Source organism: Echinops telfairi, unplaced genomic scaffold (genome assembly GCF_000313985.2).
Source record: "Echinops telfairi isolate 266 unplaced genomic scaffold, ASM31398v2 ScPeMD7_7457;HRSCAF=8495, whole genome shotgun sequence".
NCBI lineage: Eukaryota > Metazoa > Chordata > Mammalia > Afrosoricida > Tenrecidae > Echinops > Echinops telfairi.
This window is the reverse complement of record NW_022111357.1, coordinates 43819776-43827086: the sequence shown is the minus strand read 5'-3', so window position 1 is coordinate 43827086 and position 7311 is coordinate 43819776. Positions and strand designations below refer to the sequence as shown.

General features: G+C 57.2%; 1 protein-coding gene across 4 annotated transcripts in view; it reads right to left on the bottom strand.

Annotated features, from left to right (window-relative positions):
• The window catches only part of SLC35E2B (solute carrier family 35 member E2B), a 41917-nt gene that overhangs the window by 22390 nt on the left and 12216 nt on the right, over positions 1 to 7311 (bottom strand). The gene's annotated exons all lie outside the window — the stretch shown is intronic.

Genomic DNA, 7311 nt, shown 5'->3' with positions numbered 1-7311 from the left:
AACCTGTTCATTCCTTCCTTCCCCAGAAGACACAGCCTCCGGGGCAGGGGGACAGAGGCCAAGCCGTCCCCATGTGGACACTGGCGTGGTGGCAGTGTCGTCTGACCTCTAGCAAAGGGAAGGGGAGAAATGAACCGTCATTCGTATCGTCCCCTGCGGATTCCTCTGAGGGAGAGGTCTCTCCCTCACCGTTTTCACCCATTCTGACACCAGCCGCCCTCCCGTGGCACTTTCTGCTCTGCCGGGCTCCATCGTTTTGCGACAACGGCTACACACGCAATTCACACACTACCCATGGGGTTTCTTAGGAAGGTAACGGATTATAATTCAGGATACCATCCTTTGCTGGGGACAGCTTCTCAGCCACGTCCACAGACAGGCCTGGCCCTGGCCCATAGCCTCTCAACCCCTTGGGGACCACCTGGGGGGCCTTTAAGCGCCACAGTAAGTGCTCCGACAACAAGCCTCAGCTGGGGACACTCAGTCCTCCAGCTCTGTGGGTGCTGAGCTCAGCACCGCCAGGTGACCGGAGGTACCCCCTCTGCCAGCAAGCCTTCTTTCTGGTCAGGGCGCTCGGTGTTCCGCTCTGTGGGCCAGGAAGGCCGTTGAGTCATCGTTTCCTTCCTTTCTGCTGGTCCCTGGCTTGGCTTCGCGCCATCTCTAGGGTCCCACTCTCGCTGTCTGCTGGGCCTAAGAGGTTCTCCATGCAGGGACTTCCAGTCTGGCGGACATGCTCTGCTCCTGCCACCTCGATCCAGGGGTGGTCAAGAAGCCAGATGGAGGGGCAAAATCACCGACTCTTGAACCTGCAGCCTTTCAGTTAGCAGCTGAGCTTGTTCCACGGGCAAGTTTCCGGTTCTACACACCTTACTTGCTTGGTCCCATCTGCTCGCCCGCTGGGCGTTACAAGACCGTCGTCACAAGAAAGGCCAAACAAACGACCCATTGGGCCATCCAAGACTGTCAGCCTGGGGTCCCACTGGGCTCTGCGGCCAACCTCTCCAGTCTCTCGGCCAGGCTGAGGGCCCTGAGGGCTACCACAGGACCCTGGGCTGTCCCTTTGCAGGCCTGTGTGTCCCCTGCCCCATCTGCACGTGGAAGACATTGTTCACCTTTCTTTTCCATTCAGCTGTTCTTAGTGGAGAAATGCTGCCGCCGCCTGCCAGACAATCTGAGGCCCAGTCATGGCCTTTTTCACTCTCCCGCCTCCCATTGGGTTCTGCTTTACAACTGCTGCCTTTCCCCCCGTCCACCACCCCACCCCGCCCCCCGCCTGCTCTTTCCTCACATCTGCAGTTCCTTCTGGACCCTTCTATCCTATGCGCTCAGGTAGTCATTCCCCACGGCCTCTGGAATCGCGCCTGGTTGTGTTTGTATGTGTATGCAAATGTATTTAGATTTCTGTGTTTAAGCACTCTTGCATGTGTGCACAGCCATGTATGTGCTGCATGTTGGGTATAGACGTGTGCATGTAGGAGTGCACGTATACATGCCTATGTGTATGTGCACGCACGTATGGACACACCCATGTCTGTGTATGCGTGTGCACTCATATGCAGGGGTGTGCGTGTGGCCACACCACTTTTGTTACATATAGATGCATGTGAGTGCAAGCCTGTGCACATGCATGCACCCAAGCAAGCAGATTCTCGGTCCCAGGGGCCAGCCGCTGGCTGTACTGCACAGGGCAGTCCTCTTCGGCAGGTCTCCAGAGGTAGGCTCTTTGCTCTCGGCTTGGGGTTGGTCTCTGCCGAGTCCTGGGTTAACACAGGTCCACGCCAGTGTTCATGTGGCTCCCAGGGCAGTCTGTGTAGCACAAACTCAAACACCCACAGTGTGCGTAAAACGCCCCTCCTGGGACCACAGGCGAGGTCAGAGGGTGGCTCCAGCCACCTCCAGCGGCTGGGCGAGTTCTCTTGTGCTGGCTTTAAACCGGGTCCCAGCAACAGCCACCGGCTCTCACAGGAGGAGAGTGCCCGAGGAAGGCCCACGACAGACAGACGGTGAGAGCCGTGTCCTCAGGTGGTGCTGCAAACGGTGAACATGCTCAGCTGCTAACTGAAAGGTCGGAGCTTCAAGCCCACCCGGAGACCCTGGACAATCTTCTGGGGTCTTTGAGGGACCTCCAGAGCACACTTCTACTCTGATGCCGGTCAGAGTTTGGGTTGGTGAATCCGGGTTTGGGTTGGTGCCGGCACAGGGCTCTCCTGGCTGCCTTTCCTGACTGCCCAGGACCCCCCCAACCTCCCCGTCCCACTTCCCGAATTGGCTCTGTCCCAGCATCAGGACAATTTCCCACTTTCCATATACATGCGGCCTCTTCAGGGAAGCCTCTCTTTAACAGAGCTAAGTCCTATTCGCAGGTCCTTCTTGGCTAGGGGCGTGCTTGTCCCTCTGGGGACCTCACTTGCCCCATGGCCCACAGCTGACTTTCCAAACTGAAGGCACTTGGGGGCAGAAGGAAGAAACCCCCCTGCCTTCTCAGCATCAGCGATACCCCTGTCCCTTTGCGAGATGGTGGCAGGAACAAAGCTCCCATTTGAAACGCGTCTTTCCTGCTCCGGTGAGACAAGCGCCCCCTTCCCGTCGGCCCCAGCTCTGCACCTGAGAGATTCTCCACTTCAGGTAAAACCACCCCGCCGAACAGGGTCCCTTGCTCTTCTCATCAAAGCACCTCTTGTCTCTGTTTGACAGCAAGCCCCTGCTGGACAGCTGCGACCCGGGCAACCTTCTGCCAAGGGAGGCTGCGGGAGAGGGTCCCCCCAATCCCGGTTCTAACATCTGCTCAGCAGCAGCGGCAGGCATTGGTCATCGTTGTTAGCTACCATTGATCGATTGACCGAGCTAGCCCGGGCAGTGTGCTGGTCCCCAGGGCCCTCACCAGCTGGTCTCCTGAAGCAGTTCCCTACATTTTCTCTCTAATCCGGCTTAGTCTGGAAGCTCCGTTGAAACCAGCTCGGCACCCCAGCCACACACAAGGCCCCTCTGACCAGATGGGGTGCAGGCTGGGAATCAAACTCGGGTCTTCTCCATGAAAGGAGGGGGACAAGGGCTGGGTGCTGCTGTGTGGAGGGTGGCGATGGCTCAGAGCCCTCAACAGCTCGTGAGCACCCCCGCTGCCGCTCTATCTGGGGGTCATGAGACCGCTTGGTCATGCGAGACTCAAATGTTCACTGTGAGAACACCCACCCCCACCGGGATCTCAGCAAGCCACTGCCCCTCTGGTTCCTGTTTTTACACCCATGTGATCCTGCCCCCTCCTGTGCCCATAAAGCATCAATGCCTGTCTCAATTACCAAATTGATTAATTAAACATTAGCGCTTCATTAATGTCCTCATGTCCAGCACCAATGATTGCACAGCTATAATGTGCTGTCGCTCGGGCCCCCCCCTGCCTCCAACTCGCGGTGAGGTTTCAGGCTGGCTACACACAGGACCAGGAGTGGAAGCAATCAGACAAAGAAGACGCCCAGCTTCACCCAGACCTTCGAAAGCAGAGGCTCAGAGTGCATACCAAACGCCAGAGTGCATTTCTGCTCCCTTGATGAGTGGGAGGGGGGCTGTTTGGGAGTATCAGGGATAGAATTCTCACCTTCCTCTTTGTGGATTGCGATGGGGCTGAATAGGGCTCAGCAGAGGGCTGTTAGAGGAACTGCGTCCCAGCCAACTGAGTCACACACAGAGGCTGACAAAAGAGGACCCGGATGACAACATGAGGGTGCACTTCCCGGAGGCCCAGGCTGACAGCAGGGCGCTGAGTAAGGCCTTCAAGCACTCTTACCAAGACGACCATCCTTAAGACGGGTTCTTAGGGCAGCGCTTTTTGTGGGTAGCAACAACAAAAAAGGACAACTACTGTCTGTGCATGTCGTTAGGTGCCGGGCAGTGGGTTCTTATGCCCCCCCAGAGCAGGACACCACCCAGTCCTGCACCAGTCTCACAATCATGCTTATGCCCCTTGTTGCAGCCGCCGGGCTCATGCATCTCCTTGGGGACCTTCCTCTTTTTGTTGCCCACTCTACTTTACTTTGTGTGATGTCCTTCTCCAGCTCCGGGTCTCTCCTGCCGACATGTCCAGGGTGTGTGTTTCTAGGATGATCTCCAATCCCATCAAGTGTTATGCGGTCAGCTCCTCGCCCCGTGTGTAGCCTAGTGCTTGTGCTGGTTACATCATCTGTTGTCAACTTGTGACTTAGTGAAGGGGTAGCGTTTAGCCTGTCAATCCGATTGCAGCTGATGACCTCGTTTGGAGGCGTTACGGAGATGAATAGCTCGCGGGAGGCAGGACACACACTCACTCCCTGCGAGACATTCCTGTTGAGAAGACACATGGAGCTGCACTAGAGCCCTGGAGCTGAAGGAGCCACGTGGAGACCCCTGCCAATGCTAAGATGCTGCCACTGCCACTGGATCCACAAGACTTTGCACCCACTGGCTTGTGATCTTCCTGCATTCGGTGTCATTGCATGTGTTGCGTGCATCTGAAGAGAACTTCATAGACTGGTATTGGACTTATTGGCTCATATCAGACTATGGACTTGATCTCGAGTGAGCTGGGATGCTTTGTTAATGTACAATTATTCTCTATATAAAGCTCTCTCTTATACACATATGAGTGTCTATGAATTTGTTTCTCTAGTCTACCCGGACTAACACAGTTCTCGAACTCTAAATCATTCATAAGCCATAAGAAAATGGTCTAGGAAATCTCCAAACTTAAGAGAAACATGGAAGCATGGGACGTATGTAAAACTCACGGCCCACCTTGTACACTCGCTCTGACTCTGACACCGGAAATCATCTGACCACCTCCCTGGCCTCTAGCCTTGAGGAAAAGATGTGTCATGGCCACTCCTGGGGATGTCACACCGGCCCTTGTCAAGTGGAGCCAAAATGACAAATTCATAGAAGAACCCATCTGACCCGTCTGCTCACTCTCGGAGGGGAGGCAGGGGTGGAAGGGAAGCTCTGTCCACGATAGCCAACCTTGGACCACCCCCCCACCACCACCACCACCAGGGCCTGCCACCACGTCTGAGCCACAGCCAGGACTTCCTCCTCCGACCTGTCCCCTGTAGTCTATGGGTCTGGTTCTGACCTCTGGCCTGACATCGTAGTCGGAATTGTGATTTCCATCTCCCTGGTTCTGTCCCGCAGGTCTCGCTGTAACTACCCAACAACCACAGGCCAGTTCGAGCAGGGCAGCCCTGAGCGTCCCTCCACCACTTTTCGAAAGGGAAATACTACACCACAGAAACAACAAACAGTTTAGGCACCCAGGCACCATCACAGAACAAATCATGGCGTATTTGTGTGGCAGACCCTGGCAGCGGGTAAGTGGTGCGGGGGTGGGGGGTGGGGGTGTGGGGGGTGTGTGTCTCTACCACAGGCGCCGACCACATGCATACATTGCGAGACTTCAGAGTGGCTTCGAAAAGCTGCCAACACGCTGCAAACTCGACATGCTGTCTCAGGAGCTGGCTGCATTTGAAACACAGAGTACAAACCAGGGACTGGCTCAACTGGGGGTGCAAGTGCGTGTGCGGGGTGTGTGTGTGGGGGCAGGGTTGCTCAGAGCTGGAGCCTGGGGCAGAGAGGGAGCCTGAAAGGGGCCTGCTTTGCTGCTTTCGTTGTGATAGAGGTTTTTTGAGGCTTGGTCTAGTCACTGTTGCTGGTTTTCTCTCTGGGACGGGTCCGGACCATGCAGCCCCTTCCCCCAGCCTCTCAGAAAGATGGGTGGTCTGCTGGACTTTGCCGTCCCTGCCTCTAGCATTCCAAGGAGCTTCTCTCTCCAGGCAGGGTCCACACCTTCCCTTGCCCCGCCTCTCAAGGCCAGAGCCGGACTGTGCAGCCTCTTCCCCCACAGTCCAAGCTGGACTGGGCATGGCTGACTGCCGCGGCACACCAGGAAGCCTCCCTTCTGATTGGCACCAGCACCAACAGCTCTCTTCACCTCATTTGCATAGTTCCCTGACCCCAATCCTACACATATCCCACCGCCCCACCGACGGGCATGATTTCCCTGATCTAACTCTTGGGCCCCGGGAGAGCGTTCCCTGCCCTAATAAAGCCGCTCCTCCCCTCACGTCCTTGTCTCAGTCCTATCTCCGGTCCTTGTCTCCGTGCTGACCTCTCACTCTCAATTTGTTTGCTTCCTGTCTGTATTTTGTATGATTTCCCTACACCGAGCCTAGGGACCGGTAGATCTGCAGAGGCAGGAACTGGATTGGTAATTCCGCAGGGAAGGATGGGGGTCATGGGGCGCTAACAACAGCGAGTCCCAGAAGGAAATGTTCTGCGATTGCCCATGTCTTCCTAGCACAACAGTAGACAGAGAACGCGCCCTGCAAGCCGGCATCCCGCCCGGTCCCCACTGCTCTGCTGTAAACTTGACATCCTAACTGGGAAAGATTGTCATCATCGCTAAGGCAGCACTGCTGTGCTGGCAGCGCAGCACAGTGGTCGGGGTCAGGGGGACGAGGCCCACACTCCGCAGGGTCGGGCCGGTTCCTCTAAGCGACAGCCCAACCTCTGCTTGACTGTCCATTGGGCGGCTCTCCAGCTGGACGGGACGCCCAGGGCGGGAGGGGGAGAGAAAGAAGACCGAGGAGGGAAGGAGAGGGCGGAGCTGCTGGAGCAGCGCAGCAGTACTTTGCTGAACAGCCTGAACTGGGCCCCTCCTGCCCTATGGGGGGCGGGCTGCCTCCGCCAGAGCTTGGAGGCCCGGCCCGCACCCATCCCGGGACCCTTGTCCCCGAAACCGGAAAGCAGAAGACTTTTCTGGGTGAAGCTGACCGATCCGAGGGTGGATCGAAAATGCTGAAATCGGGGCCCCAAGAGCTGAGCAACCCATCTGGCTACAGGGCGTGGGGGGTTAACAAAGACGGGCGGGATACAGGGTGGGGGGAGGAAGACAAGGAAGGGGGGGGAGGAAACAGGGAGGGAGGGAGAAGTGGGAGGAAACCCACTAAGCTGCATAGAAACGCCAGAGCCAGAGCCACGGCGGAGGTCCCCCGCCCTCCTGTCCCGGCGCTGCCGCCCAGCCCAGCCTGGGCTCTTGCAGATGGCCATCACAGCAGCCAAAGCAACCGTCCCAGAGAGGCCTCCGCTCTCAGACGCCGGCCCCGCAGCACCGGTCCCAGCCTCAGGGCACTGGGGGAAGAGAGGTGGTGCAGTGACCTGGGCCCTAGGGTCCTGCCTGGAGCCCACCCTGAAGGTGGCTGAAGGAACTTCAGGCTCATCGCCACCAGCAGAGGCAGAACCAGAACAAATGCTCCCAGAGCAGCGTTCTCAACTGTGTGTGTGTGTGTG